General features: G+C 42.9%; 1 protein-coding gene across 11 annotated transcripts in view; it reads left to right on the plus strand.

Annotated features, from left to right (window-relative positions):
- The window catches only part of LOC138739469 (protein furry homolog), a 446,682-nt gene that overhangs the window by 98,401 nt on the left and 324,178 nt on the right, over positions 1–24,103 (plus strand). The window lies entirely within an intron of this gene.

Consider the following 24,103-nt stretch of genomic DNA (forward strand, 5'->3'; position numbering starts at 1 on the left):
GGTCAGCTGTCTACTTCACACAGACAGTGAATTCCAGTTCAATGCATTCACCCCTTCCTTTAGAAAAGAACCTGAGGGTGAAAACAGAGACCACATTCTGAAAAAAAATTTTTTTACAGTTATTTACAAGTTGAATCTGTCGGGGGCCTGGTTATTCTGGTCAACTGCTTTAGCACTGATGGGCTTTGCTCTTCTAGAACTTCCTGTGCCTCCTGTGGTTCTTGGGTTGGGGGGCTATGGGGTCCCAGGTCCAATGGAAGCTCCATTGGGACCACGTCATCCAGAATCTTGCACAGGAAGTTTGGAGGTTCCAGACCTATTGTGGGTGTTGGGACCTCAGTTCCTGAAGGTGCGAGGTCGAGACCATGTCCTCCCTGCCATCGCGTGCTTAGACATGCATCGGATTTGCGTGCAGAAGATGCACTTTCTCAACCAGCAGTTCTGTTTTGCTTCTCCTCACATGGTTTTTCAGCAGGACCGGTCCTGGTGTTGTTTGCCATGCTGGAAGAGTGACCCCCAACATGGATTTCCTTGGGAATGCAAACATTAGCTCATGAGGAGTCGCATTAGTCGCAGTGCAGAGAAGCAACCTTATGGAGTGGAGCACGGTGGGCAGAGCCTCTTGCCAGCGTGAGTCTGGAAAGCCTTTTGACTGGAGGGCTAGCTTTACAGTCTTCCAGATGTTGCCTTCTCCTTTTCAACTTGTCCATTCCTTCAGGAGTTGTAGCTAGTCATCCTGCTTGAGATGATGCCTCTTGTGAGCAGGTACTGGTGTAGCTCTTCGCTCATAAATGATGAGCCCCAGTGATTATGAATATAGTTGGGAAACTTGAACATGGTGAAAATGGAGTGCAGAGCTCTGATGACTATTGTGGTGGAAATGTCTGGGCAGGGGATAGCGAATGGAAAATGCAAGTACTTCTCGATAACATTAAGAAAGTACATGTTTCCATTAGTGGAGGGAAGGGGCCCCTTGAAGGCGACGCTGAAGGGGCGGGAAGCTTTTATCAGGTGCGCTTTTTCAAGGCGGTAGAAGTGCAGTTTGCACTCAGCACAGACCTGGTGCTGACCTGGTGCTGAGGGAGACCATCATCTCCCTGATGCCTTCAGTGGAGCAGGGCATGTTGCGTGTCTTGACGAAGTGGTCCATGTGGGTGATGCCTGGGTGGCAGAGGTCATTGTGAGGTGACTGCTACTGGCTGATGTGTGCACAGCTTCCTCAGGATAGGGTATCTGGAGTCTCTTTGAGCATACCTGGCCTATATACTATCTCATAGTTATAGGTGGAGAGTTCAATCCTCCACCTTGCGATCTTGTCATTCTTGTACATAAATGCCACAGATTGCTGATCAGTGAGCAGAGTGAAGTTCCTGCTGGCCAGGTAGTGCCTCCAGTGCCTGATGGTCTCCACAATGGCCTGAGCCTCCTTTTCCACAGATCGGTTTCAGAGCTTGTGGCCTTGTAGGGTGCGGGAAAAGAAAGCTATCGGCCTGCCCGTCTGATTAAGGGTCATGGCCAGAGCTACATCAGAGGCATCGCTCTCCACCTGGAATGGTGCATTTTCATCTACCACGTGCATGGGGGCTTTCGCATGTAGCTCCTGTCGTAGTTAAAAGCTGCCTGGGCTTCGGCCCACAATGGGAAGGAGGTTGATTTTAAGGGGGACGGACCTTGTCAGTGTAAAGAGGTACCCACTGGATACAGAAAGAGAAGAAGTCCAGTCCTTGGTGCCTTCATGGTCTGCAGGATAGGGAGGTCTAAGATGGGGCACAAATGGTCGGGGTCTGGGCCAATGATGCCGTTCTCCATCACATAGCCCAGGACCCATTTGGTCCTGAACATGCACTTACTGGCATTGTACATGAGGTTCAGGGATTTGGTTGTTGGAGAAATATCATGGACCTCCAGATCATGTCCTCAAATGGTAAAGTTGTTGAGATAGGGAAAGGTAGCTCTTAGCCCGTACTTGTCTACCATGTTATCCATCCGCCTCTGGAAGACCAAGACCCCATCTGTAATGCCAAAAAGGTCCCTCAAGAACTGATAAAGCCGTCCATCTGCCTCGAATGCGGTTTAGGGGCGGTCCTCAGAATGGATTGGTAACTGGTGATATGCAGCTTTGTAGCATCAATAAAAGTTCTCACGACTGAGGGTAGGGTCTTACAGTGATCTTCAGAAGGGCTAGATGTGGGTAGATAAGGGAAGGAGCCAGCCATCAGTATAACACACCACCAATAAATCTCAGTTCAATGTATTCACCCTTCCTGCGGAATTCAGGATCTGTGGATGAAGACGGAGAACATTGATTCAGAAAGAAAAAAATTTTGAATAATATGCAGTTGTTTACAAGTTTACAAATTTAAGTGATCTGGGGGCCTGGAGATCCTGGTGGAGTGCCTAAGCATGGGAGGGCCTTGGGCTCTTTGGGTCTCCTGGTCCCCTTATGAGGAAGGAGCGGAGGGTGGGGTCTCTGGCTCCATGGTGGAGGGGTTCGCACTTTCCTCTTGAACTGGATTCCCTGAGGCCTTGACTGGGAGTGGCAAGAATGAGCTTCATGGCTCGTTGGGCACTTGAAGCAACAGACCCTCTGTTCCGGGGGTTGCCAGGTCCCTGATGGAGACGGAATCCTCACTGTCATCTGGGTACTCCAGATAGGTGTACATGGTATTGGTGTGGGGGTCGGTCTTGCTTCTCCTCATGTGCTTCCTGGAAAGGACTGGACCAGGAGTGGTGAGCCAAGTTGGGAGTGTAGTTCCTAATGCCGACCTTCTCTCAAATTGAATAGGAGCTCATGAGGAGTAATGTGGTCACTGTACATAGTAGCAACCAAATGAAATGGGAGTGCCATAAGGAGGACTTCCTGCCAGTGTGAGTCTGGAAGGCCTCTTCACTTCAGGGCCAGTTTGACAGTCTTTCAGACCGTGGCGTTTTCCTTTTCAACCTACCTGTACCCACGGTGGTTGTAGCTAGTAGTCCTGCTGGATGCGATGCCCCTTGCCAAAGAGGTACTGATGTAGCTCTTTGCTCATAAAAGATGATCCCCGGTCACTATATGTATAGCTAGGATACCCGAACATGGCGAAAATTGAATCTAGGGCCTTTATGACTGATGAAGAGGACATGTCTAGACATAGAATGGTGAACTGGAAGTGGGAGTACTCATCAATGATAGAGAGGAAGAAAGTGATCCAGTTCGTGGAGGGGAGAGGTCCCTTAAAATTGACACTGAGCTGTTCAAAAGGCCTGGATGATTTAATCAGGTGCACTTTTGCGGGGCAGTAGAAGTGTGAGTTGCACTCTGTGCAGACCTGGCAAGACCTGGTCATTTCCCTGTTGTCTTCCATGGAGTAGGGCAGATTGCATGCCTGACAAAATGAGCCATGCGAGTAACCCCTGGATGGCAGAGCTCATTATATAGAGACCACAGTTGGCCAGTGCGTGCAGAGGCATAGCTTCCTCTGGATAAGGCATCTGGAGGGTCATTAAGGGCTCCTGGCCGATAAGCAATGTCATAATTGTAGGTGGAGCGCTCGATCCTCCACCCCCACAATCACACAGAGTCCAGTCCAAACCATTGGCAACTTGAGCTCCGGATCTGAACCTCCAACATGGTCAGGATCCCTTCAGCACCCTCGGCACATCCTCACATTCTAGTTCCAATACCGGGCACCCCTTGAGCCAGTCTCCAGCAGTCCACAGCCTGGTGCGAGTCTCCTGACAGAAGTCTCCAGCAGTCCAAAGCTTCTATGGGTTCTTTGCCTCGAGTTGCTAACAGCCTGTCACATGCACTGATCCGTCAGCCTCAGAGCCCCTTCACTGGTCCACCACCATGGTCACCATCCCCATGGATTGTCTCCTCTGCTTCTCCCTCTGAGACGGGGAATTATCTTCCTGCCCTCCACTTCCCCAAAGTCTGCAGCTACTCATAGTTGCTGCTTTTTAATAGGTGCTGACCTGCAGTCATGGAATTTCAACTAAAACCACCATCATTTCCCTCAATGGACTGTTCAAATCCCATGTGGAGCTGACGGTAGTCAACTAGGCGGCTGGACCCTGCAAGAACGCTGCGTCTCTGCTCCCATGCTCCATGTGGGTCCGCACCAGCACTGCCGCTACAGAGGCTTTGGCAGCGCCACCATCTTCGAGTAAATGACGAAGATGGGGGAAAAATGCAGTGTTGGTGAACATGAAGACAAATGCTGCTGAGAGAGTCAGAAGTGCAATCACAAATTTGCACCAGAAAATTGTCCAATGACACAGATACTGTGAAAAACATGAGAGAGTCAGCCTGTTACAGAGCAATATAAACATATAAACCTCAATTAGTTATTATTTGAAATAATAACTTAAAAAGAAATCCCCGTGGTTACTAAAGTAAATGATGAAAATAGACCTACTTTTCTTTAAGATTCAAGCTGCATGACTGATTGCAAGGATTTAATGAAGCAGACAATGAAGAATACAGTAAGAGTGCAGAAAAAAATTGTGAATAATCTTCCAGTCAAGATTTATGTTAGCTGATCTCAAGGAAATAATTAAAAATGCAGTACACATTAAAATTCTTAATTTTTAACTTTGCAAAAAATTTTGATGTAACGAAATGGCTACAGAATCAGCATTAAAATGAGCCCAAGGTACAGTATTTGGGAGTCATTCAATAGTTGCTCACTTTGTTGATAACATTGGTTTATTCAAAGTGAAGGGCAGGAAAACATAGCAGGATTTGAAGATATGAATTGCAGGTAAGATGTCAAATTATGACAGATCTGTCATTCAAATCTAATAAAGGCACCAAAAAATGGTATATTACAGCTAGTGGTATAGTAATTATAAAATGGCATAGATTTGATTCCCTCCTGCTCATGTTAAACATGTTTTCCTTTGGAATGGATAGGCAGACTCCATTTCCTCTCTATTCAGTATGCTGTCCTGATTCTTAGTGATAGGTTTTGAATTATCTGAAGAATGAATGCCCTATTTAATTTGCTGTTGTGATGAATTAGCTGACATGTAATTTGCAGGAAATGATCTGCAGCACACTGAAATAGTTAGAATTTTGCACCCAATGTGAAGAGAGGAATTATGGTGATATTTGATTTAGTACCTGAATGTGGGTACAGTAGAAAACACAGTGAAGGGCTCAGGCCTATTGATTTCCATGAAAGCTGTAGGATCTGCTGAATTCCTTCAGCACCTTTATGTACTGTTCCAGTTATCTAGCATCATTTTGCAATGACAGTGGAGTTATCAGAAAGCTTTTCCTAATTCAAGAACAAAGAGCATTCCTCTCTTCCCACATTTCTGTAAGCATCTTCAAAGCAAATTGGAAAACCATTTGCTAGTTTAACCCTTTGGACTCTGTGTCCCCATTTTCAGGGACTACCAATAAGCACATGTGCTCTGTGTCCCTGATTTCAGACTGGTTTTGTACCCAATCACCATCTGGTTCATACTGGTGTCTGCCCTATAGTTTACTCATGAACCCAGACGGAGTATATATTATGAAAGGTTAAAAATGGCCAGAGTCCAAAGGTTTAAACAATTTCCTTAAACATTTCCCCATACATCAAACCTGTACACCTTTGTAGATTTTATGGGATTACCAAAGCTATTGTATATTTTCCAATTATCACTGATAGTTTCTGCTCACTTTGCTCCTGCTGTCTGCTATCACTTCTGCTAAATAGCTTAGATTCACTTATTTATTAACTCATTTGTTTCTACCTTTGTGAATTGTCATCTGATTTCTATTACTGCTTTTGATTCCAGCTGAAATGATACAATTTTTCTTTTTGCCAGTTCATTAATTGTAAAGATCTGTCTTCAAGACAAGATAATAAATTTCCAGGCATGTCCATTCATATGGGTTGACTCATTGCACAGAAATATGAGATGCTCTTTATTTGGATAATTTAGATATCTTTCTATAAATATCAGTCTTTTGTGAAAGCCCAGTATATTTTATTCTATATTAAACTGAGCAGGACACAGGCAAACAGGCCTAGCTGTTTTATTTTAAAGTCAAAGCCTGCAAAAAAAAAGGAAACTACCCATAATATATCATAAAAGTTTACTTGAAGAATATATTTGTAACAGAGGTCACATGGTTCCAATAATCATGTGATCTTGGAACATTGTTAATTAGTTTCTTGTTTCATCAAACTATACTTCTGTCTTGAGCCTGAGTTAGCAATTGTGCATAATTGATATGACCTAGTTAAATTCATATTAAAATTTAATTGACCATCACAGTCAATTAAAAGTTAAAGAGGAGTTGGCCTGGAAACAAGGTTATACCTGTTTTCTTATTATTGTGAATAAAGTGAAGAAAGAAAATGTGGAAGTTAGTGTGAATTTAGACAGAGTATGAGTCAAATCATGAGAAAAATTTAAAACAAGAATGCAGGTTCCGGATGAATGGGGAAAGTTTGGCTTGCATAACCAAGAAAATGCCAAACAGCAGATGCAGCTGAATGGATTATTCTTGAAGACAGAAAGGGAAAAATGTAGCAAAAATATTTGCTGCTTAGTTGGAGTTAGCATTAAAAAACTTAAAGAATTAGCTATGGACATGAGCAAATTTATTACTTGTAGATGGCCTCTCAGGATCAAAGATGACAAGCTTATATTCTGGATATGTGGATACTGAAGTTACTGATAAGGCCGGTTGAAGAAGCTACGTCATATATGATGAAGGGCTCAGGCCTGAAACATCGGTTATTTATCTTTATCTCCTATGGACTCTGTGAGACCTGATGAATTCTTCCAGCATTTCTGTGTTTTACTGAAGCTACTTCATTCACAGGCCTGCTGCCAGACTATCAAAATAAACCTATTCCACACTCTGTTAGGGGAAGATATTACCATGTGGACAGAGAAAGAAATATTAAAATGTGTTCAAAGAACTCCAGCATCTCTGGAATATCAAGATTAAACCTTTTAAAGTGGAAAGGACCATTTGCAACTAAATTGAAAACTTCAAGTGCATGCATTGGGAGCACATCTCACAAATTGCCCATCTGTTGGCCCCATCTGACATTTGCTGCCCCATCTATGGAAGAGTGCGGTGGTTTATCAGCCACTTCAGAATCCACAAAACTAAGTGATCCTCAAGATGACAGACTACTTGAAGAGAAAAGGAAGAGCTAATGCACGGGCAGAAGAAGGCATATTACTGAAATTAAAATATTATTTGAAATAGAGGGTAGAAAGTCAGGGAAAATAACATTAATGAGAAGATGTTAGAAAGTATAATTGGTGAAAACTTGGTCATCACCTCAATGGATTATCAAGTTTGCCAGACCTAATGTTCACCAACAAATAGTTCTTAACTCCTCTTTCAATTTGCAAAATACTTTGAAGGTAATTGGAGCTTGAATTATCCACATTTTATTTTTGACTGGTGCATCAAATTAATGTATTAACATTTTCTACTTTGAATTGTTGGCAACATTACCTATATACAACACCTGTATTTGTTTTATTTTCCTGCAAAGAAAATAAAAATAGTCTTGAAATGGATTAATTTTTTTTTACAGTTGGGCAGTTCTGAAGTAAGTCCAAACATTTATTGGAATGGAGTCCACAATTATAGGTTAATTTTGATTTCTTTTGCCTTTATCTGTTGTAGATGAGGCTCACACAGAACGCATTTAAATCAAGTCAAGTCACCTTTATTTATCGTTCATACCATGATTGCACATTAAAGACGAGATGGCATTTCTTCAGGACCATGGAGCATATTTACATAAATATACATTAAAATAGAAGTTAAACACATAAAATATTAAATATTAAGACATATTCTATAAGAGTCTCTGGTACCAAGGCACTCTATGAACATATAATAAGTACCATTAATATCAGTAGCAGTATAAAAATAATCCCATCAAAATTGCATTCACTATATTTAAAAAAAAGTAATTCTGTTATAAGGAAAATAAATTTGTACAAAGTAATAATATCTTGCATATTTACCCTTTTGATTACCTTAAGCTCTATGGTGGAAATGCAAATTCCGGTGTATAAATTCAACTGATACATATAAGGAGGAAAGGTCAGAGAAATTGTTATTGAGTGATATTAATTATTGCTAATGGAATAAAAGAAGGATTGTTGAATTAGCATTCAATTGTGAATAAAAAAATAGATAGCTTGCGGAAAGTGCCATCTGTTCCACAAAAAAAACCGATATCACTCTTAAGTGAAAATTTCTGGAAAATCTGAAAAATATGCCATGTCTTTTTTCTTTGGCTTGGCTTCGCGGACGAAGATTTATGGAGGGGGTAAAAAGTCCACGTCAGCTGCAGGCTCGTTTGTGGCTGACAAGTCCGATGTGGGACAGGCAGACACGATTGCAGCGGTTGCAAGGGAAAATTGGTTGGTTGGGGTTGGGTGTTGGGTTTTTCCTCCTTTGCCTTTTGTCAGTGAGGTGGGCTCTGCGGTCTTCTTCAAAGGAGGTTGCTGCCCGCCAAACTGTGAGGCGCCAAGATGCACGGTTTGAGGCGTTATCAGCACACTGGCGGTGGTCAATGTGGCAGGCACCAAGAGATTTCTTTAGGCAGTCCTTGTACCTTTTCTTTGGTGCACCTCTGTCACGGTGGCCAGTGGAGAGCTCGCCATATAACACGATCTTGGGAAGGCGATGGTCCTCCATTCTGGAGACGTGACCCATCCAGCGCAGCTGGATCTTCAGCAGCGTGGACTCGATGCTGTCGACCTCTGCCATCTCGAGTACTTCGACGTTAGGGGTGTAAGCGCTCCAATGGATGTTGAGGATGGAGCGGAGACAACGCTGGTGGAAGCGTTCTAGGAGCCGTAGGTGGTGCCGGTAGAGGACCCATGATTCGGAGCCGAACAGGAGTGTGGGTATGACAACGGCTCTGTATACGCTTATCTTTGTGAGGTTTTTCAGTTGGTTGTTTTTCCAGACTCTTTTGTGTAGTCTTCCAAAGGCGCTATTTGCCTTGGCGAGTCTGTTGTCTATCTCATTGTCGATCCTTGCATCTGATGAAATGGTGCAGCCGAGATAGGTAAACTGGTTGACCGTTTTGAGTTTTGTGTGCCCGATGGAGATGTGGGGGGGCTGGTAGTCATGGTGGGGAGCTGGCTGATGGAGGACCTCAGTTTTCTTCAGGCTGACTTCCAGGCCAAACATTTTGGCAGTTTCCGCAAAGCAGGACGTCAAGCGCTGAAGAGCTGGCTCTGAATGGGCAACTAAAGCGGCATCATCTGCAAAGAGTAGTTCACGGACAAGTTTCTCTTGTGTCTTGGTGTGAGCTTGCAGGCGCCTCAGATTGAAGAGACTGCCATCCGTGCGGTACCGGATGCAAACAGCGTCTTCATTGTTGGGGTCTTTCATGGCTTAGTTCCCCTTTCACCCAAAGTGTATGTCCTCATATATTTTTCTCTCCTAATCTAAATGGAAAGAGCCTACTCACATTTACTCTCTATACTTCTCATAATTTTGTAAACCATATAACCACTTACAGCACAGAACAGGCCAGTTCAGCCCTACTAGTCCATGCCGTAGCAAATCCCCACCCTCCTAGTCCCACTGACCAGCACCCGGTCCATACCCCTCTAGTCCCCCTCCTATCCATGTAACGATCCAGTCTTTCCTTAAATGTAACCAATGATCCCGCCTCGACTACGTCTGCCGGAAGCTCATTCCACATCCCCACCACCCTCTGCGTAAAGAAATTTCATGTGTGCTGGCTTGAGGTGCTCAACTATGAATGTCTCTTGCCTGCCTCCAATGTCCAACACAGTAATTTCGCTGCTGTGCCAAATTACTCTGTACTGACCTTCGTATGGGTGCTGAAGAGGAGTATGGTGCATCCTTCATTGAATGAAAACATATCTGCAGTCCTTTAGGTCTCATGGGATATACGAAGTGATTGAACAGTGTCTCAAGGTAGGAACAGGTGCCAATGTGCTGACTTTCTCACATCGTCGCATAAGGAGTGCTGTTGGCGAATTTGTCTATCCCCTGGCAGCTGGCAGAAGCTATCCCGCAACAGTGAGCAGAGCTCCATACACCAGTTCTGCAGAAGACATGGTGAGATCCTCTTTTGGTGCAGGCCAAATGCCGAGCAGCACTTAAGGTAACTTATCAACCCAATCCAGACATTTGAGGTGCACCATGAGAGTAGACTTCAAATGGCAATGGAATCTCTCCACAAGGCCATTGGATTGTGGTGGTACACTGTAGTGTGATGCAACTGGGTGCCAAAAAGCTGGGCTAGCATTGTCCTCGATGCCGACGTGAATTGTGCCCCACTATCTGAGATCATGCACATTGGCAACCCAAAACGAGCTACCCAGTTCGCACTAAATCCTCTGTCACAAGACATCATGGAGGTGTCCGAGAGTGAGATAGCCTCCGGTCACCTGGTGAACCTACCGATCGTTGTGAGCGGGTACCTGGCATCTCACAATAGTTGTAACAATCCCACAATTTCCACATGCACGTGGTCAAAACACCTGTGCATAAGGGAAAAAACTGGAGCAGTGCCTCACATGCTTCTGTGTTTTGGAGGTCTTACAATGTACACAAGTTCTGGCCCAGTGTCCAACCTGTTTCCATAGACTGTGCCACACAAATTTTTCTGCTATGAGCTGCATGGTGGCTCGAATGGAAGGGTGCACCAGGGCATGAATCGCATTGAACACCCAGCATCTCCAAGCAACAGGAACAATTGGTTGAGATTGGCCTGTTGACACATCGGACAGGAGCGTAGTCGCGGAAGGTCCGAATGTCAAGTCCTCCAGTTTGAGCCCCGATACTGCCGCTATGATAGGTTACTATGTCATCATCCTGCTGTTGTCCTGCTGCATGGTTAATACCCGGTAACAATGCGTGAACTGAATGGATAGTCGTACAAGATTGCACATCCACTACGTGATTGTTTTCGCCCACAGTATGTCAATTGTTTGTAGTATACTCTGAAATAAAAGAGAGATGCCTCTGTTGCATTGACGACCATTGATCCAAAACCTTGGCAAAGGTAAACGTGAGGGGCTTATGGTCTGTGAAGATAACAAAATCTCTCCCTTTGAATAAGTACCTGCAATGGCAGATGGCCAGGTAAAGGCCCAGGAGCTCCTTATCAAATGTGCTGTACTTTTGCACAGGAGGCCTTAATTGCTTGCTGATAAAGGCCAATGGCTTCCAATTGCCCTTAACCCGTTGTTCCAGCACACTACCAACAGCTGTGCTAGATGCATCCACTGTGAGAGGCATGGGCACATTGGGTCGAGGATTCACCAACATGGTCACGTTGGCCAGTGCTTCCTTGGTTCTGTCATTTCCTCGTCCCACTTCAGGTTTTTTGGTTGCCCAGAAAGAAGTCTGAAAAGGGGTTGCATAATTCAGTCCAACGATGGCAAAAAACCAATGGTAAGAGCTCACCATGTTGACGAACTCTCGCAGTCTTTTTACTTTGCCGGACTGGAGAACTTCCATATGGCCTCCACCTTGGATGGGAGAGGCACTGCTCTGTGTTGATTGATGCAGTAGTCTAGAAAATCGATGGAGAACTAGCCAAACAGACATTTGGCTGGATTGATAGCCAGGCCATTGTCGCTGAGTTGCCGGCGGAGTAGAAGCAACTGTTTGCTGTGCTCTTGTTGAGAGCAGCTGGCAATGAGAATGTCATTCAAGTAAATGAATACAAAATCCAGGCTGCGACCCACAGATCCGTAAGCCTCTGGAAAGTCTGTGCAGCATTCCTCAGATCGAAGGGCATATGCAGAAATTCGAAGATGCCGAATGGCGTGATAAGCGGTGTCTTAGGGAAGTCATGGGGTGAACCGGAATTTGATGATATCCCCTCACTAAGTCGATTTTGGAGAAGATCCTGGCCCTGTCCAGGTTTGCAGTGAAGTTCTGGATATGAGGGATAAGGTGTTAGTCAGCTGTCATGATGTCGTTTAACTGGCGATGATCTCCACCCGCTGGTCACTTCCAGCACTATGTGCAAGGGAGATGCCCACGGACTGTCCGAGCGACCAACTATCCCCATTTCCTTCATTTTACACAATTCCTCTTTGGCAATTTGTAGCTTGTCCAGAGGTAGTCTGTGCGCCTTGGTGTGCAGTGGCGCTCCTCCCGCAGGGATATGATGACGGACCCATGCTTGGCAAAACAATGGAGAACTGCGGGGTGACACTGTCTGGAAATTCCGACAAAATCTTGGCTTACTCGTTCAGGGAGAAGATCACCGAGTCCAAATGGGGTGCAAGCAGAGTGGCATTATGTAAGGCCAGTGATTTGAATGTCCTGGAATTAACCAACCACTTAATTATTATGTCCAGCAAGAGACAGTGAGCTCATAGGAAGTCAATGCCCAGTGGAGGTTGTGATACTTCAGCCAACGTGAAAGTCCATTTAAATCTGAAAAGGCTGAATTTAAATGGAACAGTCCGCGCCCCATATGTCCTAATATTGCTGCTGTTGGTAGCTATGAAGGATGGACCAGACATTCCATTACGGATTTCTCGGGCCATAGGAGGCAAAACACTGATCTCTGCTCCTGTGTCGACCAGGTAACATCGATCCGAATGGTGGTCCCATAGGTACAAGAGGTTATCACGATGGCTGGCCACCGTGGTCACTAGTGACTGCCAGCCTGCGCACTCTCTGGGTACGAGCAAAGTGGATAGTAACACCAATGTTCTTTGATTGGAATGTCTTCTACAGTCATTGTCACCGCCTTTTCTTTTGGACTGTTGGCCTATTGAACGCCCTGGCGTGATGCAGCAACTAATTAAATGGTGGCTCCACCACATTGTTTTGCATGTTAGAAGATATCAGCGTGGGCTGCCAGTTCGCCGGGGTCGTGAAAATCATCATCTGCCAAGGGCAGACGAATGTCCTCTGGCATCTGCTCTAGAAACCATGGTTCCATGAGCAGACAGGGTTTGCAGCCAATATGTCATTCATAAGGGCAGACAGTATTCGGCTGCTCAGGCCATCCATTCGCAACAACTTCACTGCTTGTTCAAGACAGGGCGAAGGTACGAATGAGTAGCAGCTTAATGGCATCGTACTTGTCCCCTTCGGGGGTTGACTCAGGAAATCGACAATTCTTCCTGCCATATCCTGGTTCAGTGAACTGTCCACCTAGTAGTACTTCGTGGCATCCACTATTTTGAATGTGGAACTGTGCCTCTGCCTGCTGAAACCAGACCACAGGCTGTGAGGTCCAAAAAGTAGACAGCTTAAACTCTACTGCATTCTGAACATTTTGTTCGCTCATTTTGTGTCCAAATCTCCATTTGGGCCTGACTGAGTCACCACTGAGGTCGTTTAGTAGTGTAGTGAAATTAACACACAAGTTGTAGTTGAGTCAAGACCAACTACCTGACTCAGTAATCACGCGTGCCTTTTAAACAACCTTCTCCAGACAGCTTTCTGATGCTCAGCCCAGAAATGACGTCATCCCTGCTGGCTGGCAGTGAGTCTATTACCTCGGGGCTTCCTGCTTCTGCTGACTTAGAGGTTAGAGGTTCGTTCCGCAGCGCGGCTCAGCCCACCACAACCTCACACTTCTCTGCATTAAATTCCATCTGCCACCTTCTGCCCCATTTTTCTAGTTGGTCCAGATCCTTCTAGAAGCTGTGAAAACCTTCCTCGCGGCCCATGATGCCTCCAATCTTAGTGTCATGAGCAAACTTTCTGATCTCATTTTCTACATTATCATTCCAGATCATTAATATAGACAACAATGTCCCCTGTTGTTCATAATTTATATTAATGATTTGGATGATGGGGTGGTTAACAGGGTAAGTAAATACGCAGACAATACAAAAATAAGGGGAGTGGTGAATAGCGAGGAAAGTTTTCAGGAATTACAGAGGGATTTGGTTTGTCTGGAGAGTTGGGCTGAAAGACGGCAGATGGAATTTAATGTAGAGAAGCATGAGGTGCTTCATTTCGGAAATAAATAATCATAATAGGATAGATGTAGTAAAGGGGAGGACACTGGGGAATGCACAAGTACAAAGAGATCTTGGAGTTGTGGTGCAGGGTTCCTTGAAGTTGGATTCTCATGTTGACAGAGTGGTTAAGAAGGCATTTGGTATGCTGGCCTTCATAAATCATAGCATAGAGTATAGGAGTTGGGAAGTGATGTTGCAACTGTTTAAGGCGTTGGTGAGGCCAAGTTTGGAGTATTGTGTTCAGTTCTGGTCTCCAAATTATAGGAAGGATATAGATAAGGTTGAAAGGGCGCAGAGAAGATTTACAAGGATGTTGCTAGGCTTAAAATACCTAGAGTACAGAGAAAGATTGAAGAGGTTAGGACTTTATTCCTTGGAACGTAGACTGTTGAGAGGGGATTTGATAGTGGTGTTTAAAATTATGAAGGGAATAGATAGACTAGATGAAAGTAGACTCTTCCCCCTGAGAGCAGGGGAGGTTGAAACAAGATGACACAAGTTGAGGGTAAGGGGGCAAAATTTTAGGAGAAACGTTAGAGGTTGCTTCTTCACTCAGAGAGGGGTGGGTGAATGGAATAATCTTCCAGAGGAAATAGTTGAGTCAGAGTCAATTCTTTCATTTAAGAGGAGGCTGGATATATACATGAATAAGGGGGTTAGAGGGTTATGGGCGGAGAATAGACAGGGGGAGCTAGCAGAATTGTTTGAGTAAACTGGCGTGGACTTGTAGGGCCGAGATGGCCTGTTTCCATGCCATAAACTGTTATATGGTTAACAAACAACAATGGTCACAGCACTGATCACTGAGACACACCACTAATCACAGGTCTCCAGTCTGAGAAGCAATTTTCCACTATCACTCTCCGTCTTCCCATTCAACCAATTTTGAATCCACTTTACAATCTCTACATGGATACCTACTGTTCAGACCTTCTGAACTAACCTCCCATGTGGAACCTTGTCAAAGGCCTTACTAAAGTCCACGTAAACAACATCCTCAGCCTTTCCTTCATCTACTTTCTTGGTAACTTCCTAGAAAAAGATTAGTTAAACATGATCTACCCACACACAAAGCCATGCTGGCTATCCTTAATCAGCCCTTGGCTGTCCAAATACTTGTATACGCAATCTTCAGAAAACCCTCCAATAATTTGCCTACTACTGATGTCAGACTCACAAGCCTGTAATTTCCTGGTTTAATTTTGGAGCCTTTTTTAAACAATGGATCAACATGACCAATCCTCCGGCACCTCATCTGTGGATAAGATGTTATAAATATTTCTGCCGGGGCCCCTGCCATTTCTACATTTGTCTCCCTCAAGGTCTGGGGAACATCATGTCAGGCCCATGTGATTTATCTACCTTTATTCACTGTAAGACATCAAGCACCTCCTCGTCTTTAATCTCTATGTTCCATGCCACTACTGCTTATTTCCCTTCTTTCCTAGTATACTATGCCAGATTCTTGAGCAAATACTGATTGGGGAAAAAAAAACTTTTAAGATCTGCCCCATCTTGTGAGGTTCTACACATAGACAACCACTCTGATCTTCTAGGGGGTAAATTTTGTCTCTTACTATCCTTTTACTCTTAACATACTTGTAGAAATTCTTCGGGTTGACCTTCACATTATCTGCCAAAGCAACCACATGACTTATTTTTGCCTTCCTGATTTCTTTCTTAAATGTTTTCTTATTTTTTTCTATATTCAGGTATCTAATTTGCTCCTTGTTGTCTATACCTGCTATATACCTCTCTTCTTCTTAACCTGATCCCCAATATCCCTTGCAAACCATGTTGCCCTATGTCTGTTAACTTTTCCTTTAATCTTAATAGGAACATGCAAACTTTGCACTTTCAAATTTTGTCTTTGAAGGCCTTCCACTTACTGACCACATCCTTGCCAGAAAACAACTTATCCCAATCAACTCCTCCTAGATTTTTCTCATTTCCACAAAACAAGCTTTCTTCAATTTAGAATCTCAACTTGAGGTCCAGACCTATCCTTCTCCATAATTAACTTGAAACTAATGACATTGTGGTCACTCAAAATGTTGGCCCACACATACTTCTGTCACCTGACCCATCTGGTTCCCTAACAGGAGATCAAGTATTGCATCCCCTCACATTGCTGCCTCTATTGATTTACAAAACTTTCCTGAACACATTTCACAAACTCCAAGCCATCCAGCCCTTTTACAGTATGAGAGTCCCAGCCAATATGTGAAAAATTAAAATCTCCTACACTTTACAGATTTGCTTCTCCAATTCTCTCTGATTAAATGGACAGTCTATAATGCAACCCTATCAGTGTGGTCACACCTTTCCCGTTTCTCCACTCCACCTATATGGCCTCTGTAGACGAGCCCTCTGTGCCGTCCTGTCTAAGCACAGCTGTGATATTTTACTTGACTAGCAATGCCACACTTCCATCTTTCATCCCTTCCCCTCTATCACATCTGAAACAATGGAACCCCGCAACATTGAGATGCCAGTCCTGCCCCTCCTGCAACCATCTCACTAATAGCTATAATTTCATAATCCCACATGCCAATCCACACCCTAAGATCGTCTATTTTTCCAACAATATTCCTGGTATTGAAATAAATACAGCTGACAAATCGTCGTTTCATAACAGGTCCCACCTTCCCTGGAAGAGAGCCCAATGATCTAGAAACCTGAAGCCCTCCCACCTACACCACCTCTCTAGCCACGTGTTGAGTTGCATTATCCTATTTCTAAACTCACTAGCATGTGGCATGAAATAACTACCCTGGAGGTCCTCTCCTTCAACTTTGTGGATCATTGTTCATAAATCTGATGACAGAGGGGAAGAAACTGATTTTGTAATGTTGAGTCTGTGTCTTTAGGCTCCTGTACGCCCTTCCTGATGGTAATAGTGAGAAAAGGGCATGGCCTGGGTGGTGAGGATCCTTGATGATAACAGCTACTTTCCTGAGGCACCCGTCTCTTAAAGATGTTTAAAATGGACTGAAGACTAATGCCCATGATGACGTTTACAATCCTCAGTAGCCTGTTCCTGTCCTGTGCATTGACACCTCCATACCAAATGTTCGAAAACTTCTAACAAAATATAGCTGCTTGTGTGCCTTCTTCATGATTATATTATTACAGGGTTATATTGTATTTTACATTAATATGTCTTTAAAAGAGGTCGTGGGGGTTTAGTGTAGGTCACCACAGAGTAACACTTCACATCTCATTTAAAATGCCAGAGCTTTGCTGAAAGTAAGACATTGAGGCACCGAGTGCCTTTGAAAAGACAGTGAAGTGCTTTGACAGGAATTTTCAAAAGCAGGTGCAAATGGAGGAGTCCGGGCTCAAGTGCTGATAAGTTCTTTCAAAGATTGGGTTTGGAACCTTGCAAGAGATTCTGGTTTTTACAAGCAGAGAGAGGTAAAAACAAACAGGATTTCTCTCTTAGATAGAGAGAGAGGGAGAAAACTGACTTCTGCAATGGCTTTTGGAAGCTCGTCGAAAACCTCATTTTGAAAACTGGTGGTGAGATCAGCCTGTTGAAAAACCCTAGTAGTCCTTACAAGAGGAAATAGCTGGCTAGAGTGTTTCACCTGAAATAAGGGAAACAAGAGGAACTCTGTGGTGACCTGGAAGAAGAGGTTATCTTTTGGAAAACCCATGATGGAGCAAGTTTCTTCGGCAAGACACTGAAGTGGCTGTTCAGAAGGAATTTGTTGTGTGTGTTCAACAAGCAACAAATCGCTCTCTCTGAAATGAACAAGAAACCTTCATATAACCATATAACCACTTACAGCACAGAACAGCCCAGTTCGGCCCTACTAGTCCATGCCGTAACAAATCCCCACCCTCCTAGTCCCACTGACCAGCACCCAGTCCATACCCCTCCAGTCCTCTCCTATCCATGTAACTATCCAGTCTTTCCTTAAATGTAACCAATGATCCCGCCTTGACCACGTCTGTCGGAAGCTCATTCCACATCCCTACCACCCTTTGCGTAAAGAAATTTCCCCTCATGTTCCCCTTATAATTGTTCCCCTTATAATTCTCCCCCTTCAATCTTAAACCATGCCCTCTAGTTTGAATCTCCCCCATTCTTAATTAAAAAAGCCTATCCACGTTTACTCTGTCTGTCCCTTTTATAATCTTAAACACCTCTATCAAGTCCCCTCTCAATCTTCTACGCTCCAGAGAAAAAAGCCCCAGTCTGCACAACCTTTCCCTGTAACTCAAACCTTGAAATCCTGTCAACATTCTCGTGAACCTTCTCTGCACTCTCTCTATTTTGTTTATATCTTTCCTATAATTTGGTGACCAAAACTGTACACAGTACTCCAAATTTGGCCTCACCAATGCCTTGTACAATGAGTGGTAAGCAATTACTTTTAAGCCCCAGAGCTTGGTGGAAATTCATAAATGTTAAATTCTGTGCACAGTATAAGAATTGCCTGATACCGGTGAACTTGGAGAAGTAAATGATTGGATTATTAAAGCAAAGAACTTTCCTGAGCGTTACATACACGTGCACTTAGAAATAGAAGGGGGTTAAGTTAGGTTAAGTTATTACTATTAAAGTTGTTACTATTAAACTTGATCCTGTTTTTATGTTTAAATAAAATTAAAAGCAACTTTTGTTTAAGTAACTTTTGTCTTGGTGAATTTCTATTGCTGCTGTGTTTTGGGATCCTCTGGATTCATAACAGTGTCAACATGATGACCACTAGATACGTCTTCAGAGATGTTGACATCCTGGAATTTGAAATTTCTTATCCTCTCCACTGCTGACCCCTCGATGAGGACTGGTTTCTATTCACCTTGCTTCCCCTTTCTGAAGTCCACAGTCAATTCCTTAGTTTTGCTGATGTTGAATGCAAGGTTGCTGTTGTGACTCCACCCAACTAGCTGATCTGTCTCATTCCTGTGCACTTTCTCATTGCCATCTGTAATTCTTCCAACAGCTGGCAAATTTGCAGATGGCATTCTTAGCCATATAGTCATGGGTGTTGAGAGAGTACAGCAGTGGGCTAAGCCCACATCCTTGAGGTGCACCTGTGTTGATTGTCAGTGAGGAGATGTTGTTACCAATCTGCATTGACTGTAGTCTTCCGATAAGGAAGTCAAGGATCGAGTTGCAGAGAGAAATACAGAGACCCAGGTTTTAAAGCTTGCTGACCAGTACTAATGGGATAATAGTGTTGAAAGCTGCATTATAATTAATGAAAAACGGGTTGATGTAGGTATTACTGTTGTCCAGGTGATCCAGGGCTGAGTGGAGAGCTCTGTTGTTGATAAAATATAGTGACATAAATAATATTAATAACTGTACGATTAAGTGTTCCAAAATACTTAGTGTTTGGGATGATATACAGAATTGAAAAGAAGAAGAGATAACTTTAATAATAAAGGATGACTTGAGGGTAGTAGTGAAAATGAATGCTCAGATGATCAGGAAGTTCAATTGGCTTTCATGGAAATGGTATGGAGATAACAAGGAGAGTAGTCTGAAGAATTATTATTAAAGAGTGCTTATGGTAAAGTTGAAATAATATTCATGTAAATTGGGCAGATCACATTGGCAAAACTAGTCATGGAGATAAGCTCAGAATGGATTATTTACAAGAAAAATGTGGATTCAGTTTTTAGTCAAGATTATTTGCAAGAAACAGGATTAATAAATACTTGTATTGTAAATAATTCTCTGAAGAAGAGTGCTAAGATGAATATGAATTTCATATTCAGATTGATGGTGATGTATTTAAGACAGAATCTAGCGTCTTATGCTTAAATAAAAGTCATTATGTAGGCATGGAGATGAGTTTCATTTTCACCAATGTACATTTCATGAAGAAATAAAAGCTCAGGGGAAAAGTGATTATCCAAGAATAACCAAAGAAGTTAGGGATAGTATTGGATGAAAAATAAAGTGTTGTAAAGTGTTATGCTTGAAGATTTGGGGACTTTAGAAAGTTGACAAAAAAAATTGGAAAAGTTTATTAGATCTTCAACAAATATGTAAAAAGGAAGAGCACAGCAAAAGTTAATATTCTTCTCTTTGACTCTGAGATAGGGAATAAGGAAGCACCAGAGATGTAAAACAAATGTTTGTATTGGAAGAATTTGACAAAAAGACCGCCTAATCACAAAAGAAAATAAGGAACATACAACAATAACAATCATTATTGAAAAAAATACTAATGCACACTAGAAGGACTAATTGATGACAAATCACCTAAAACTGCTGGTCTGCAATTAAGATTTTTAAAGCAGATAATCCACAATTATGGATGCATTGATGAACTTTTTTCAAAGAAGGGAGTAAAAAAACTGGGAATAATAAGCCAATTAGCCTAACACTATTATTAATAAAGCAATGATAGAGCATTTAGAAATTCCTAACTAAATTGAGCAGAGTCGTTATGAATTCAAAACAAATAAAAGTCTGCAGGAAAAATAAATGTCAAAATTTCACTTACCCTATTCTTAATAAAGCAATGACAGAACATTTAGAAAAATGTAACAAGATTGGGTCAATATTGGTTCTATCTCGGCTGCACCATTTCATCAGATGCAAGGATCGACAATGAGATAGACAACAGACTCGCCAAGGCAAATAGCGCCTTTGGAAGACTACACAAAAGAGTCGGGAAAAACAACCAACTGAAAAACCTCACAAAGATAAGCGTATACAGAGCCGTTGTCATACCCACACTCCTGTTCGGCTCCGAATCATGGGTCCTCTACCGGCACCACCTACGGCTCCTAGAACGCTTCCACCAGCGTTGTCTCCGCTCCATCCTCAACATCCATTGGAGCGCTTTCATCCCTCACGTCGAAGTACTCGAGATGGCAGAGGTCAACAGCATTGAGTCCACGCTGCTGAAGATCCAGCTGCGCTGGATGGGTCACGTCTCCAGAATGGAGGACCATCGCCTTCCCAAGATCGTGTTATATGGCGAGCTCTCCACTGGCCACCGTGACAGAGGTGCACCAAAGAAAAGGTACAAGGACTGCCTAAAGAAATCTCTTGGTGCCTGCCACATTGACCACCGCCAGTGGGCTGATAATGCCTCAAACCGTGCCTCAAGCCTCACAGTTTGGCGGGCAGCAACCTCCTTTGAAGAAGACCGCAGAGCCCACCTCACTGACAAAAGGCAAAGGAGGAAAAACCCAACCCCAACCAACCAATTTTCCCCTGCAACTGCTGCAACCGTGTCCGCCTGTCCCGCATCGGACTTGTCAGCCACAAACGAGCCTGCAGCTGACGTGGACTTTTTACCCCCTCCATAAATCTTCGTCCGCGAAGCCAAGCCAAAGAGAAGGGAAATACTGCTCAACAAAGTTAACAGAAAACTTTGAGGAATCTAGGTAAATAAAGGAATCCAATGGATGCAAGGTACCACTCTTGTAAAAAAAAACCTATCTGAAACTTCTTTACCTTTGGACAGTCCAGAGAAAAGAACCCAAGATTTATTGCAAAAAGGAACACTGAAGCAGGGGATCTGTAGGTCCAGACAAAGATGGGAATCAGATTTAAATATTCATATTGATGAATAAAATTGGTCAGAGTTATATCAAGATAGTATGACAAATACAATAAATGTTAGATATAAATTAGTTCAATATAATTTTCTACATCAATGAAGATCTACCGGGACCAATGCCTGAAAAGGGTGCACAAAATCAGTGAACCGGTGCGGACTCGAAAGGCCAACATGGCTTCGTTAATGGTTATATGGTTATTTGAATTTCTAAAAGCTTTTTAATATGGTGACACTTTTCTACACAACATTAAGAGTTAAAGTGGTAAGTGGAGGTATCAGCATTGATAGAGAATTTTTTAACATGGGAAACCAGAAGTAGCGACAGTCATATTTTTAAGTTTGCATTTTAAGAACATTTGTGTAGAAGACCTCAACCACTTACAATATGTTTATACAGTGCCAGATGAAAGTATTGTGGGGCTTGTAGCAGATATTTTAAAGAGGCCCTAAATAGTGCAGGTTGGAGTATGCGCAGTGAGGGGGAAGTGTGATGGCGTGCAAAGACAAGGTTGGATGAACCAATTTTGGGCCATTACTACTATTTCATACTGTAAAACTAAGCTGGAGAAGAGAATCCTTTCAAGCAACATTATTTATGACATACATGTTTAGATATTCATTTATTGACACTGGCTGGTTGATTATCCTTGCGTGGAATATTTTTATTTTAAAAATGGATATTGTCATTACTTGTGGCTCGCTCTCGCTGTTATGCTTCGACTATGTAAGTAAACAACAAATGCAAGAGTTTAAATAATTTTCCAGCTATGCGCTTTGATGGATGCACCGCTAAAAGTCAGGAATAAATGGAAAGATTTTTTAAGATTAACTAAGGACTGCATTGCATTTTCAAACTGGCTAACTTGCTGCCTGCTTTGTATCATCATTATGGAGTTGCTTTATTTCATTGCTATTGATTCTATTGGCATTTTTGTGGCACCACATCGATTAAAAGATCCTGTTCCCAGATTAGCTAACTGTTCACAGTTGTAATAGACTCTTCATCAGACCTTATTGACTCCAGTAGGAAAAAAATAAAGGCTGTTCACATTTCCAAGCAAATTATTGCAGCTAATAATTAAGTAATCATAATGTACCTCCTAAAATAACCAGTCCGCAAACTTGCCTCCAACTGCAGTGAGTCTACGCCTCTGTTTGCTAAGTATTGGGAAGTGTCATGTTATTGGTTTTCTGTCTTATTATGCTCCACCTTATCCTGTTTGGTGCAAACAACTTTTCACCACTGAGTGTTCCAGGTAACCACAAGCTGGTGAGACACTATGGCAATGAAACTAAACTTGAACATGTGTTGTCGTAAAGAATCTCTCATATTAAAACAAAACTTATTGCTGGTGGCTGGTTCAATGTGGGATCATGGCAGTCTTCGTTACCCATAATCCCCCACACAGTTGGAACTGCTCTGCATTTCCCTGGCGCTCACACTGGCAGAGCAGTTCCAGCTGCATGGGGAATTATGGGTAACGAAGACACCCATTTCTCCCACATTGAACTATCTTCGCAAGATGCCAGGGTGGTCCAAAAGTGGTCCGATCAGATGCCAGAGCAGTGCTCTGATGAAATCCAGCAGCACTGTGCCCCAGCTGCCACGTCAGGAGTTAGATGGTGGGGGTAAGTGACAGATGGTACAACACATCCATAGTCTGTGTTAATGACCCCGATTGAAGGTGATAATTGGCTAAAATCGCTATTTTAGCAATTATCACCTTTAATCGGGGTTATTAACATAGACTATCAGTGTGGTATCTCAGCTGCTGGCCACTGCACAAGGATGAAGACAAAATGTTTAAGTTCATAATTCATAATACTGTCGTAAATGGCTGGGCCCCTTTAAAATGCAGGGCCTGTAGCATATACTACTTGCGCTACTACATTAATTCATTGACGAGGATGTCCCATTCCAAGTGGAAACTGATGCCTCAGATTGTGCCTTGGCAGGAACCCTTAATCAAAAGGGCAGACCTGTGGCATTCTTCTCCTGCACGTTATGCGGACCTGAACTTAAACATCCTGTCATTGAAAAAGAAGCACCAAGAAAATGCGTCCTGGAGCTGCAGAAAGACAATAGGTGCATATACAGTTATATCCAAGGGGAGTGTCCTTAACAGTAGAGATAATGCACAGTCAATGTTAGTACAACAAGGCTCACCAGAGGGGAGACAGGCAGCTTGGCAGACATTCACCTCACATGGACCAGGAAAGGATCTTAGAAAGTGGAGATATCAGGAAAAGGGACAGGATTCAAGCTTCATTGAAGAAAAGTACTGTAGAAGTTGTTCATGGGATAATGGGTTGAAGTATGTGACATTGGAAATGGAGATAAGACTGATGGATGATCTTAATGAGCTGGCTAAACTACTACAGCTCTACACAATGTAGAACATCAAAGTAACTAACTTTCAGATACAATGACATTTTAGTTTATTGATCCTCAGTGTTAAAAATAAAGATTGACAAAATTTTATTGACAAAAGATTGACGTTTTACGTTTATTTTTCTATACATATATTGCATAACAGTGAATTTTATTTCCTATCTCGAATTTGAATAGTGATTTGTGACTTTCATAGGGTGAATTTACATAATCAGACTGCTGTTACACA

Source organism: Narcine bancroftii, chromosome 7 (assembly GCF_036971445.1).
Source record: "Narcine bancroftii isolate sNarBan1 chromosome 7, sNarBan1.hap1, whole genome shotgun sequence".
NCBI classification, from domain to species: Eukaryota; Metazoa; Chordata; class Chondrichthyes; order Torpediniformes; family Narcinidae; genus Narcine; species Narcine bancroftii.